The sequence below is a fragment of the Theropithecus gelada genome, chromosome 4, assembly GCF_003255815.1.
Source record: "Theropithecus gelada isolate Dixy chromosome 4, Tgel_1.0, whole genome shotgun sequence".
Lineage (NCBI taxonomy): Eukaryota > Metazoa > Chordata > Mammalia > Primates > Cercopithecidae > Theropithecus > Theropithecus gelada.
This window is the reverse complement of record NC_037671.1, coordinates 94,525,711-94,540,499: the sequence shown is the minus strand read 5'-3', so window position 1 is coordinate 94,540,499 and position 14,789 is coordinate 94,525,711. Positions and strand designations below refer to the sequence as shown.

The 14,789-nt window shown below is 36.1% G+C and overlaps 1 protein-coding gene and 1 non-coding gene across 2 annotated transcripts in view; both read right to left on the bottom strand.

Moving 5' to 3' along the window:
• Positions 1-2,637, bottom strand: part of MANEA (mannosidase endo-alpha) — a 31,584-nt gene extending 28,947 nt beyond the window's left edge. The window contains exon 1 of the mRNA XM_025384458.1: positions 2,501-2,637. The gene's annotated coding sequence lies outside the window, so the exon portion shown is untranslated. The remainder of the gene's footprint in view (positions 1-2,500) is intronic.
• A 3,546-nt stretch (positions 2,638-6,183) lies between these two features.
• On the bottom strand, positions 6,184-6,300 carry LOC112623976. Its single transcript, XR_003119311.1, has one exon. It is a non-coding gene; the product is annotated as a small nucleolar RNA SNORA24 (small nucleolar RNA).
• Positions 6,301-14,789: the final 8,489 nt, after the last annotated feature.

The window sequence follows — 14,789 nt, the reverse complement described above, 5'->3', positions numbered from 1 at the left end:
TTGCTCCTTAAGTTTCAGAAATAGAGTCTTTATGTTCACATTCTAGTAGAGTATAACACATCTTTCACATAGTGTTAAGTGTTCAGCTTAAATAGTGGTTCTTTAGTGTTTCATTGGTATTTTGGCAGTATATATATATATGTGTGTGTGTATATGTATATATGTGTGTGTATATATATGTATATATAGACTGTGTATATATAGACTACTGACCGTATACACACTTGATAAGTTTACAGTGTATACTGAACATATTATAAAGAATCATAAAGATCCAATAATTTTAAAAATCCAATTTAATGAAAAAAATCATCTTCAACACTGCAAAACCACAATGACCCTTGAGATGCCTAAAATGTCTGATCTTGCACGAAAGGGGTGGAGGAATTAATTTAGCTTCAATAAATGAAAAGTTTTATAAGTCACCATAGAAAAAAAATTACAAGTTAATTGCAGATATGTTTCCAAAGCAGGGACCTACTCAAAGTATTGGCTACTGAAAATTTGTTTTCTCCTCAAAAGGCTGTTTACACTACTCACACACAATAGGTTCTTTTGAACCTATCGCTTCTATTTTTTGAGTTTTGTGCTTTTAATTCTTTGAAATGCTGACTTAAAGCTTAGTGATGTCTAATAAAAAATTATTGGACATATCCAGCTAGCTAAGAGATCCCAAGAGATTCAGAAGCAGGGTGGTATGAATTACTACTTCAAAAATTATTTGCTTTTATCATGCAACTCAGAAAATCCAAAAAGACTGCCCCTTTTAATTATTATTAACTAAACTAAATCACACAGATTTTTGGTGCTTTTTTAAAAATATATATTGTTTTCTTCTAATTTTATTTTGTATGAAGCCACCGGAGATAAATATAACTCAATAGTAGAAGACACATCTGCAACTTTCAAAATCAGTTTCAAAATCAATTCTTGCCCAGGTCACTTTTATTGTAAACACTTGTACCCTCTGGTTAACAGAAATTCAGTTAGGTTTAGATTCATCCTTCCTTTCTAACCTGCACAACAACCTATGAAGTAGAATTTCTTTTAACTTCATTTTACAGATGATGAAACTGAGCAGTTGGTAACTTTTTCAAAAACCTGTGGGTCAGCAAATGGCCAAGCAACCAATCTAAGGCTAATCACCCAGCAAGGAGCAGATCAAGTCCGGCTCAAGAACTCAAATTCTTGTCTATGCTATTCTGCCTTCCTTCAAGGTATTAGACAAATCAAATTTAGAGGATACACCACAGTTATTTTTGTGACATAAGATGAAAGCTGCTGCTATATGGTTATGTTTTCAATTACGGATTATGTACTTAATAAACAATGATTAACTGTTACCTACTCCATAAACTGTAGCCCAAACTTAAAACTAAAGACAGCTTATTCTATTTTCTGATCATACATTCACTATTCATCACACAAATAACAGCAACAGTTCTGGAAATGGTGTTTTCATTGTTGTGATTTTTTGTTTTGGGGGGTGTTTTTTTGCATTGAGCCTGGAAATCCACAAATTCACAGCACTCCTGTTTTTTTCAGGTGTGATACACCTGAAATAGATGTATTGTCATGAAAGTGATTTGCAAACAACGTGACACAGTATCACCAACATCTAGGTTTTACTTTATATATTTTTTCAAACTACTGCCCCAATACTTGAACGTGAAGAGCCTATTTCAGTTCCATTTTTCTTATTTTCAAGTTCATAATCAACATTATCCCCCCCTTGTTGTTTTATAGCACTTCCACATTTTCATGTTTAACACTTATCCGTACGGTCTTGCAACAACAAAACCAGTTACAACTGCCTGTACTTCAAGTTTCTTCTTTGGAAAAAGGAACACCAAAAACACTAATCCAGCATTGTTGCATCCCCAGACTTAGCAAAGGGTAAGAGTCTAAGATGACAGTGCCAAACACGTTAACAGGTGAATTGAAAAACCATCTCCAGCGGCCTCGCCATCCGGCGGTTTCCTCCCGATGCCCAGAGGCGCTGAGACAGGCGACAGCAACCTTTCCGCTGCACCCTGAGCCCAGCAGGCCTCGGTCCTTCCACTCTCCCGGTCGGCTCAAGGCTCAGAGGCAGTCTTGGGGAACAAGGAGAAGGTGCTGAAAAAGGCTTTCATTCGTCCCGAAATCTCCAACTTGTCTGGGGGACGAGGAAAAACCGAGGCGACAGCAGGTTCCGTTTCAAAGAGGAGGCGGCGACGAGGCCGGTGCGGTGGGGATAAAGCAGTGTATAAGGCAGTAGAACTAATGCAGACTAATACAGGCGTAAGAGTGACAGCTTAGGTTAATGGGGGGTCTGGGGGTACAGACTCGCCGCTCGGCGCCACCAGTTACCTGCCAGAGGGGCGCCGGGTCAAAGGACGCCAGGAGGAAAGCCGCCACCAGATTGGTTGGCGGGAGAGCGCGCAGGCGCCCGCGGTGGACCTCGTGCCCCTTGCCGCCACCGCCGCCGCCTCTATGGGGTCCGAATCGTGCAGCTACTCACCAGCGTCGGGTAATCCGCTTCCTGCGGGGTCTCGGCCAGAGGAGAGGTTGAGACCCCTGAACAGAGAGCAGACTGCCGCCGCGCCGCGGGCCCAGGCAGCCCTTCCTCCCCGAAGGCGCGCGCAGAGCGTTCCGGGAGCTTTCAGGGGCGGGACGGCAGGGGCGGGATCACGGAGCGGGCGGGGCTCGGGGGGTCTCCCGGAGCCTCCAGTCGCGGGTCTAAGAGGCCTAGGGCGGGAGCGGTGCGGAAGAAAGAGAGGACTGCGTTTCGGGACTTTCTGTAAGAGGGGAAAGACGTGTAGATTGGAGTCAGACTGCACTCCCGTCCTATTTCTGCAAGTAGAACTCACTGCCCTTAGAAACGGTCTTCTGAGGCTCAGCTGGGAGGCTCTAACTGTATTACAGAGGACACATTTTTGTTTGTTTTTATGTGAAACATTCACAAGTTGCTTGTACCCCGAGTATACTGGTTTTCGAACTTTCTAAGTTGAGGAACTGTTTTGATTTTTTAAAAAACAGAACTTTACTTGGAAGCCCAAGGTAGGCAGATGCAGATGGCGTTTTTAATTTGCGAATGTATTCTATAAAGTCACATCTGTACTGAAATACTAGAAATAATTGACGATAAGTCAGATGTAAAGAACAGGAACTTTTGAAACAGGATTACAACTGAAGGTTTCCATTTTACATTCGCTTCAGAAAACAAGAAAATGCTATCTTTTATTTGCTTGCATAGTAACAGGAAATCCTTATTCAAGCTAGAACTTGCTGATGTGAACAGTTTCATAAAGGCTCTCCTTAAAAATACTTTTTACGCCAATTTTAATTGGGAAATATACATACAAGTATATCTCATGTGCATATCTTAAAGAAGAAGAATGAAAAATGCCCAGGTACCCACTACAGAGCTTAAGAAAAAAAATGCCAGTATTTTTGAAGCCTTCTAGAAAGGCCTCTCTGAAAGCATCTCCTTCCTTCCGTTCACCGTTAGGATGATTTTTATATTGCTTATTCCGTTGCCTTTCTGAAAATTCGGTTACATATGTACGATTCCCTAAAAATACTTTTTTCCTGGTTTTATATTTTATATGTGAATCATTCTTCATTTTTCCCCTTTTTTCACTACCCATTTAGATTTTGAGAGGTTTTGAGATTCGTCTATATACAAGTCCGTTTCCCATTAACTAGACTGACACATCGTTGTCCTGCTTAGACTTTTAAGTTTTTGCTGGCAAGAGCATCTGATTGCTCTTTTAATTTGCATTTGCCCTTTTTTTAAAGCCTGTTCTTAATTTTGTCTCATTTTTTTAATTGCTTGCTTTTGAAAATTATTTTGTAGATAATATTTAGTTTTTCTAGTTTAATTCTCTCTTGTAAGTTACGTACTTCAGTATACAGCTTTTTGAATTTAATAATATTTTACATTTTAATTTTGTGCTTTTTGCTTTCTTGCTTACAAGATTCTTCCCAATATAAGAGCAGAAACTATTCTTTCTTCTACAAGTTTAAAAGTTTAATTGTAACAATTTTAGACACAGAAAAGGACAAATAATAACATAATGAACACCCATGCACTCAACTCTATGTATTAAAACATTTTGCAAGCCCCTCCTCCTGATGATTCTTCTCTAAAATTGCTTTAACTATACTTGGCGCTTTACTCTTTCATTTGAATTTTAGGATGAGCCAGCCAAGATCCATTTTTAAAAATTGGATTTTAATTGGGCATTTTATTCAACTTAAGAATTGAATTTAAAGATTATTTTAGTGAGATGTCTTATCTATGAACATGGTATATTTATTTTATTCAGATACTTTATGTGCTACTGTGCTTTGTAATTTATTGAATATCTTTCATTATATTGCCTCCTAGTTTTATTACTAAAATTAGAGATCTCTGTCTTTAAACTCTATTTGCTAATTGTTCAGTCACATTGTATTAAAAGAGCATCAATTTCAATATATTGGTACCATCTCCAGAAGCTTTGCTGAATTTTTTTGATTGCTTGCTTTATTTCCTTGTTACATCTTTGGATGACCTATATAGCTAATCATATCATTTGTAAGTAAGAATAATGGTTTCCTTCTTTCTCTCTTTTTAAACCACTTATTCAGTTTTTTCTTCTATTTAACAGAGCATCCAGTGCAATGTTTAATGGAAGTAGTAATGGCATTCTTGTCCCATTCATCTCTTTACTGCGATACTGCTAACATTTTGTAATGATAACAATGTTTGCTGTGGGTTTTTGGTAAATACTTTATCAGGATTATTAAGTGTTCAGTTTACAGTTCATAATGTTTTATTGTTTGCTTTTGTTTTTAACCATGAGTGACAGCTTAATTAATTAAATGCATTTGATTGATTAACAGCTTAATTGATTAAATGCACCCATAGAGATAATCATTGTTCCCTATTCTAATATATTTATGGGAATGATTAATACATTTTCTGATGTCAAATGAGAGGGAGAGAATTTTATTTTATAAATATGTTAGTGCATGCTCACTTGCTTAAAAACCGGGTACTTTATGACTGCCAGTGTAAATAAATTAGGGCAAGTAGATTCTCATTGCATCACCCTCTGTATCTGTCAGATTCATTGCACAATGGTGTTTATAAACTGGATTAGAATTGCTGCTAGTGCCCCATCTTGTAACTCTGACTGCTCTACTTATCCCCTGCTATTGTCAGGGAATGTTGAGGTGGCAATGATAGTAATAATGTTGTTAATATTCTTTTTTTCTTTCACATCACTTTTTTCACAGTGCTTTTATGTAGTTTTTTTTTTTTTTTTTTACTTGACATCACTGGAAAGTAAGCAAATATGTTTTGTTATAATTATCACATATATAATGTTTTTGCATTCTGAATCTTGATTTTATTTTCAAATATGGGATGGCCATAATAGCTGCCACATCCAATTTTTTTATCTCTCATGTATACATTGATTTTTAATTAGTTCAATAATTTTCTGAATGTAAACAATATAGAATTTAGTTAATTAATAAGCACTGATGGGAAAGGTCTCCAAGATAAATGAGCAAGTGATTAGTATGTTATTACTTACAAGAGAAGTTCGTGTTATATTAATATAAATTTTAAATATATATGTGCATGTATGATATATAAAAATATCTGGAAGGATATATGCATTGTTACCTATAGTGATGTAAGGGCAGGGGAATGAAGAATTTTCTTTTTTACTCTCTGTAGTGCTTTTTTTTTTTATATGAGCCCATATTTATGTATTTTTTAAATTAAAAATACAGCACCAGAAGAATATGCCATTCATCTAATAGATGGTTTCTTGAAAGGAAAAAGAGCTGTATATAAATTCATTTGTATCGTAAATAGGAATTTTTTTTTTAGCCACATGAATTAAGCATTTTATTTAATTATCAAGGACCACCTTAAATATTACTTTAAAAAATTCAGTCCTATATTGAAAATAGGTATCCTGATAACTTCCAGAACATTATTCGGAACACCCGTTCCCCCAACTAAGATAAATCCATTGCCGGATGCTGAATAGACTTCGCCCGTTACCACTTTGGATTTCTTGATAGTCTTATACTTCCATCTTCCATCGTAATGTGTTCAGCTCAGCTTCCTAGAAACATTGGAACAACGGTTTAGAAAAGTTTGCCCAATAATCCGGCACCCTCCAGGTTTTTAACAGTGAATAATGTTACTTGTGCAAGTCAGAATCTGATACCAATTAAATGGTGACAGCTTTGCCAATAAACAAGAATATGCTCTTCCATGGCTAGGAAGGGAGACTGCCCACAGCTGACATAAATAGACATTTTAAGTGTGTTGCATCAGGAGTAATCAGTCACTGAGAGTCCAAAGACAAAAATGATCCAAAGAAGGAAGAATGAAAAAAAAAAAAAAAATCCCCCATTTTTTTCTTTTTTGTCAAATTCTTGTATGGAAGGATTCTAACACAATAAACTAATAGTAGCCTTTGGTTTATTCTAATAGGCATTTATTAAAATCATAGTCCCCACCCCACAAGATCCTTGAGGTTAATCCTATCTTGCTACTAGAAAAGCAGCAGCCATTAATCATATCTTTTGACATCAGCATTGAAGAGTCTTCTTTGTATTTCCCAGACCTAAGCAAACAGTTACACCTTCAACCATCTTTTTCTTGCCTCTATTTCAGTGGGCCCTATTGTTTGTCTCCTGATTATTTCATGTCTATTTTTCCTCTGTCCTAGAAGTTTATTTCCTAGCCATATGCCATTTATGTCTTTGCTCATTACTCCTCTCACTGAAGATGAGAAATCAATTTCTGTCCATATCCTCTCCACTTACATTAATCAGAGATACATTTTGTAAGCAATAGAAATTGAATCTGGCAAACCTAAAAACAAATAGACTATGCAAAAAGTTACAGAATTTAGCATGAAGATGAAGGCTAGTACATTAGGTAATGGCAATGGGCAGGAAACAAGAGGGGCTAGGAAATTGGAAACACAGCCTCATGTAACAGTATAGATTATGGCACTGCTGCTTTCAGGGCTGCCCTGAACTCAATGCTGCTGACACACTATGAGTGACTTCTGAACTCTGCCTGTGTTATCTACCTTGTTGCTTCAAGATTCAAATTTTGGATTGAGATCATTTGATTAGCTTACTCTAGGCTGTATGTCTTTTCCTCCTTAACTTCCTTGAAGTAGAGCCCAGAACTTTTGGCTTATTTAATGGGAAATTGGGCACAAAACACACAATATATTATTCTTCCAAAAACCTGAAGGATCTTTAGATTCTAAGTAGTAACAAAATAAAATAAATCCCCAAATAGTCCAATTATCCATCACAGTATGCTTCACTGTCCATATAAAGTTCATTTTATACTTACTGATTATTTTATTCTTTTAATCCCTATACATTTATAGGGAGTAATATGAAACAGCAATCATTTCTTAATTAACTAAATTGTTCTGTTCTTTTGATCATATCTTGTGTTTATGAAGGTATAACTTGGATATTCCTTGACACAATTTGGGATGCAAAGAATGTAACTCCAAGAAGTGCCATGAGTAAACCACTAAAGTTTCCACCAGTTTATAGCAGCAGATAATTCAGAAAACCAAACTTTCATTGTTCCCCCTAATGCTCTAATCCTTTCACTGTACCTACCAGCATCCTGACAGCAAGGAATCCATTCTAACTCTATCTCACATACATTCACCAACTATGATCAGACCAAGGAAAAAACTTGCCTTGGTAGGCCATGATTAAAATTCACTGGCCTCGTAGTGGTCACAGGTTTTAGGGTGACTTCTTGATGCATTAGATAAGGCTCTTCTAAGAATTGATGTACGTAACCCAGAATTAAACTCAGTGTAGGTAACTTCTAACTAAACAGGCCAAGCCCCTTTGGTGAAAGTTTTTCTCATTCTCTGATCCAAGTACTTGCCCAGGTCATGGCCCTCCTGAGTGATGGAGATGGGAGAGGGTTCTGCCTTCCCGAATAAAGAAGGCAGAAAGTTCACCTGTGATTGAATGATGCTGTTAGATGCCAATGCATTGATTTACTAGATATGGAATACTTCTCCTTAAGGAAACCCTATCCTGAAGGAAACCCTATTCTGCAAACAGGCATGGTGGCAGCTAAGGCAGATGCATGTCCTTAGTGGAAACCAGAGCCAGCAGGAAGATGTAGCACTTCCTGAGTTCGGAAATGACTCCACCAGTTGATATAGGGCCTCTCAGTGTGTTGATGGAAGGAAGTCCCATGTTTTATGATTGAGCATTAGTGTCATACCACAATCAGCCACTCCCCAAATGTTGCATCACTCAAACTCCAGGTTTTACGGAGAATTTCCAAAGGTATTAGGTTTGGGTTTCTTCCTTCGTAGGATGCCATGGGTTATTTAAACAAAGCAACCTAATCTTTCTCTTGCCATGATACCACCCTCTTCTGCCACGCAAAAAGAAGCAGTTTGCAAAAGTCAGTAAAAGAAAAAAAAAAAATGCCTTGTTATTTCTCAAAATAGATGAGCTCACTTGTCTTCTATTTATATAAGAGAGACCACAGTAATTTCTCAACAGTATCAGCTACAAGGTGATTTTCTGTGCCTGCTTATTCTAAGAAGTAGCTGGCAATTTCTCTTGTTAAAAGAGAAAAAGAAAAAAACATATATTTACTCACTGATAAACATTTTTCTATTAGAGAACCCAATTAAATAGCAGGCCTGTGTTGTATACATCTTTTATACACCCTGTAATGTCAGGTTCCATGAAAGCAGTTCAGAGATTGTCTAATTCAGAGCTGGGGCTCCAACCCCCAACACATAGTAGGTGCTTATAGGCTTATAGTAGGATGATAAAAGTTCCCGAAGATATAGAGGTCCTAATCCTCTGAACCAGTGAATAATAATTCAAATGGCAAAAGGGACTTTGCAGGTGCGAGGAAGGATCTTGAGATGAGAGTTGTCTGGATGGGCCCTAAATATAATCACATATGTCTTTATAACAGGGAGGCAAAGGGAGATTTGACAAAGAAGAAGGCAGTGGGACTACTGAAAAATGCTAGGCTGCTGGCTTTGAAGATCAGACTAGGGACCAAAAGTAAAGGAAAGCAAGTGTTTCTTTCAAGCTCTAAAAGCCAGAAAAGGCAAGAAAAACCTTCAGAAGGGAGAATGACCATGATAATACCGCAATTTCAGCCCAGTGAAACTGACTTCAGACTTCTGACCTCCTGAACTGCAGGAGAATAAATGTATGCTTTTTAAGCTACCAAGTTTCTGCTAATTTGTTCTAGCAGCCACAGGAAACTAATACAGTTTTCAACAAATATGTGTTGAATAAATAAATCAATGAACAGTAGGGATTCAGTAAATATTACGTTAATTATATGATGCCCAGATTGGTTCCTTGAGTGTGAGAGAAACATCATTCTTTAAGTGTATCTGCAGAGTAAAAGCTAAATGCATTAATATAAACTGAGTTCTTATTTACCAGTTTTTATTCTGGTTGTTTTTGTTGGTTTTGGTTTGTTGAGATGGGCAAATATGTTAGCTTCGTAATTTTTTTTATTTTGTTATGCATTTATTCACAATGTTGAGGGGTGCCTACTTTCAGAATACATATATTCATGACAAATCTCCACCTCCTAGGAGTTTGCCATCTACCAAGAAACACAGAGATACACAGTGTGTGGTTTATATTATCTACTTACCACTGTTTGGGTTACTGCAATTATTTTTGTGTATATGTCTGTATCTCAAAAGTGTTTGTGCCCCTGCAGGGCAGTCTTTTCTGCATTCATCTATTTACAGCATCTAACACAATGCTTTCCACATAGCTAGACTTCAGAAATATTTAATTGAATGTATCTAGTGGCCAGAAATTCATGCTTTATTGACTGAATAAGAAATTAAGGAAACACAGTGTAAGAGTGTGTGGGGGGAGTGTGTATTTGTGTGTGTGTGTGTTTATACATTTATGTATGATAATTTGGTGGTAACATTTTGCTGTTCTTGGTTTTCAAAATAAATTCCCCGAGTATGATGTCTACTCATCTTTTAAAATAAGAATATGCAACAATAAAAGCAAAGCTTACCAATTTACCATATATAATTTTACAGCAAAAATTTTTATATAAAAATATGTTTGTATTTTATATAAATTATTTGTATATATGTATTCATATAATCTATATGTATTTATATATAATTTTATATGTATTCCATATATGTGCTATCTCTAATATGTTATGATTCATAGAAAAGGATAATGTGCTCCCAAAAATATGTGCTAAAAATACATAATACAAATTTCATACATACATTTGCACTGCGTTTGTGGGTATAGAATTGGTTATGAGATACAACATATCTTTATTCCACAACATTGACTTTTTTTACAATTTATGTAACTTGATCAGGAAAAGTATAGAAATAAAGATCAAAACAATGTGAAAATAGTGACTATAAAATATTTTTCAAGTGACTATCAATGATATTTCATTAAAAACACAAGATAAGGAAATTTTATTCTGGGTTTATTTACTAAGGAACAAAATATTTTGGCTTCTCTTAATTTTTTATCCTTCAATTGTGATTTCTTTCTGCATATGTTCAAGCTCACCAGATAACTCTCATCTTCCTAGTTGTCGCTGTGGCATTTTTGCCTCCAGACCTGAGATTTATTTTCCCTCAAGCTCCTACTGTGGGCAGCTCAGTGGCATTCCCTATACTAATCTGTAGCTCCAAAAGCTCTTACTGCCCGTCAGTGCCTGGCTTAGGCTACTTATTAACTTCCTGTCTAATTTCCACAGTCTTACATCTGCTGGAACTTTGTTGGATTTATGGCAACTCATAGAATTTTAGACTATTAAGAGACATTAAGTTTGAGCGGGACAGTGTTTATTTTACTTAGTAGAATAATCTCTTCTACAACATTCCAAACAGGTGGTAGCTATACATTGAACAGCCAAGAATAGGTGACTGATTCTCACAAAGTCAGGACAAATTGCTGCAATATTTTTATCAAAATAATTATAAATGCGTTTCCTACTTTCTTCCATACAGGTTTCCTAGCTCTCTTTATGAAGCTTTACAAAATACTGTAATACCTCTTCTAAACGAAAATAAATGAATGAATGTTTCTAATTTTCTTTAAAAACATTTTAACCCCTTTAAAAATTCTCTGCAACTTTGCAAAACATCTTGATAATATCCTTAAGTGTGACAGCCAGAATAGAATAAAGAAATGAATTGCCAGTACAGAATACAGTCTATTTTAGAAAATATTGTCTGTGCAACCTGATATGCCCAGTCAGGAGGAAAGAAAGGCACTGATTCTTCATATCAACCCTACTCTAAATTTTAGGGGGAAAACTTCTGGTGAACACAATTCTGGGTGAACTAACTAATGTAGCTACACAACCTCTCTCCCACACAAAGAAATGCTAAATCAGGTGTAATTTTAAAATATTTGGTTTTAATATGTAACCTGAGAAGGGGAGAGAGAAAAAAATTCTAAGTGTCAAGAACAAGTAGAGAATTTGAAGCCAGTGACTTGGTGGAGAAGATTAGAATGGATGAAAGACTCTTTCCTAACTTCTGAAGCTGTAGCATTCAGCCAAGGAAATGCGACAACTTATTCTTGCATCATAAGAATTTTTTTTTTGATTTGACAGAATTGCAAAGAGAACTTGCAAAGTTAATCATATTAAGATTGGTAACATGCTTCTACCAGAAATAATAGGTAAAGTATAAAAATCATAGGATATAGATTATTTCAACTAAGCACTTAAGGGAATTTATTTATTGTACATGCATAGCATCCTGTACCTGAAAAAATAATTCACTTTATTTTAGATAACATTAGTATGTAGAAAACCTTAGCACATTCTAGGCCACAAAAGGTTGTTTCAGGAAATACCAAATAATAACATATAAACTGTATTATTTGACAAATATTCATTGAAATTAATAAACAGTAACAAAACAGTTGCCACTCATCAGGTATGGGAATTAAATGACACAAACCAATGATTCATGGATTAAAAAATAACTAAAAGTAGAGATTATATTTAGAATAAAATTATTTTAGAAGGGCTTTATGTTAAAATATGAACATTAATGTAAACCCAAAAACTCAAAGAAAGGGAGAAATAGTGGTAACAGAAGAAAGTAATAAAATAGAAAATAAAGACACAAGAGTCTTTAAAAAAATAAACTATTAAAAATAAATAGACCTCCAACAGAAATTAGGGAGGGCAAGAAAAGGAACATATAATATCAGGAATTGAAAAGGAGTAATAAAAGTACCATGAGCTTTTAAAAAGTCATCAGAGAATGCTAAGAATAACTTAATGCCAGAACATTTGAAAACTTAGATGTTAATATCTTTAAAATGTATAAATGGCCAAAGCACACTCAAGAATAGGAAACCTGGGTGGGTGCGGTGGCTCACACCTCTAATCCTAGCACTTTGAGAGGCCAAGGCAAGTGAATCACGAGGTCAGGAGTTTGAGACCAGTTTGGCCAACGTGGTGAATCCCGATCTCTACTAAAAATACAAAAAATTAACTGGGCGTGGTGATGGGCACCTGTAATCCCAGCTACTTGGGAGGTTAAGGCAGGAGAATCGCTTAAACCTGGGAGACCGGAGGTTGCAGCGAGCCAAGCTCGCACCACTGCACTACAGCCTGGGCGACAGTGCGAGACTCGTCTCAAAAAAAAAGAGAAAAGAAAAGGAAACCCGAACAGACCAATAAAAATTTAAGAATGGGTCATTAATCAAACATATACTCACACTAACCAAAATAGTTATAATAATAGCATCAACTGCAGAGGCAATAATGTAAATAATAGCAAGAACCCATTAGGCATATGAAGTTTTACAAGAGATAACTAATAAACATTCAGGGAAACAAACAGAATAACCTTATATCTCAGGCAAGTAGGGCTAAATTTTACCTGAGTGGTGGTGGGCACATGCATTTTATACTTTTAACAAATTAAAAATATTCTGTAATTTAAAAACAAAAGATCTAGGAGGAATTTAGGAACACTTGATAAGAATAATTTTAAGTATATTCTCCATGAAAGACTTTTCTAAGTCAGACTTGATTGGAGACTTACCTTAACTCAGTGCATATTAGCTATTAGGTGTTCATAAATTATCCCAAGACATCTCTCCGTTTTCATTTAGGTTGCTTAGAAACTAGTACTCTCAGAACATGGAGTGGAAAGGGCGATCATGGTAGCAACAGACTGAGGAGTGAATTTGCACTTGTGACAAGTGTAGGTAACTTCATCTATTGTGGTACAGGAAGTGTCCAGTTGAACATGTAGAGTTAGCTGCCTAGTCAGTTGAGTTTAAACACAAATCTTTGAGACCTAGGAGTATGGATGTTTTTGTTAAAAATTGTCCTTAAAAGTTTTCTGAATTAATAACTTTTATATTGCCAATTTATCTTAGTAAGAAAATCTACTAGGGCAAGAGGACATTCTTATAAAATCCTGTATGGATCTCTAATGTGTCCCATTAGAATACATGTGAGAGTCATAAAAAGAAGAAATAACGGTACTCAATAGCTATAAAAGTAATTTTGAGTCCTGGAAAGGGCAAAGGCCATGGCATTAAGATGACTGATAATATCCAGTTGTAGCCAGGATGTGGAATATGTGTATTCTCACATTTTATTGGTGTGAATATTAATTGGTAGAACCTTTCTGAAGGGAAATTTGGCTGCACTACTCTTTGAGTGAGCTATTCTATATTTAGGTTTTTTTTCCTACAAAACTGTACCCATGAGAAGAAACTGTGCACACAGTGAGCTTTCTTTGTAAATGACATGAAAAGATGTCCATGTATAATTTTTAAGAGGAATGAATTTGCAAAATTGTGTAATTTACGTAAAGATATATCTGTATCAATTTTATATGGTTGGCATAATAAATTACCACAAGTTAAGTGGCTTAAGCAACGCAAATTTATTATCTCACAGTTCTGTAGGTCAGAAGTCAGACATGGGTCTCTCTATGCTAAAATCAAGGTGTCATCAGGGCTGCGTTGCTTACTGGAGGTTCTTGGAGAGATTGTTTCCTTGCTTGTTCAATTTTTTTGGCAGAATTCAATTGTATAACTGAGGTCATTTTCTTGCCGGCTATATATTAAAGGCAGATTCCAGTTCCTAGAGGCCTCCATGTTACCTGGCTCATAGCTCTCTGCCTCCATTGTCAAAGACAGCAATGTCAGATCCAGTTCTTCTCATATCACATTTACATTTAATATAAATTATATAAATATATAGGCATATACAAATACGTATACATACAGGGATGAGGAAAGAGAGAGAGAGGAATATCAGCAACAAAAAACAAACATGTATGTGTCTAAATTTTTAGAAATAAACATACCAAACACTGAACAGTTGCCGAGACCAGGTCGGTTGGGGAGACCCTATCCCAGGGCGCTAGAGGAATTAAAGACACACACACAGAAATATAGAGGTGTGAAGTGGGAAATCAGGGGTCTCACAGCCTTCAGAGCTGAGAGCCCTGAACAGAGATTTACCCACATATTTATTAACAGCAAACCAGTCATTAGCATTGTTTCTATAGATATTAAATTAACTGAAAGTATTCCTTATGGGAAACGAAGGGATGGGCCGAATTAAATGAATAGGTTGGGCTAGTTAATTGCAGCAGGAACATGTCCTTGAGGCATAAATTGTTCACGCTATTGTTTGTGGCTTAAGAATGCTTTCAAGCGGTTTTCCGCCCTTGGTGGACCAGGTGTTCCTTGCCTTCATTCCCGTA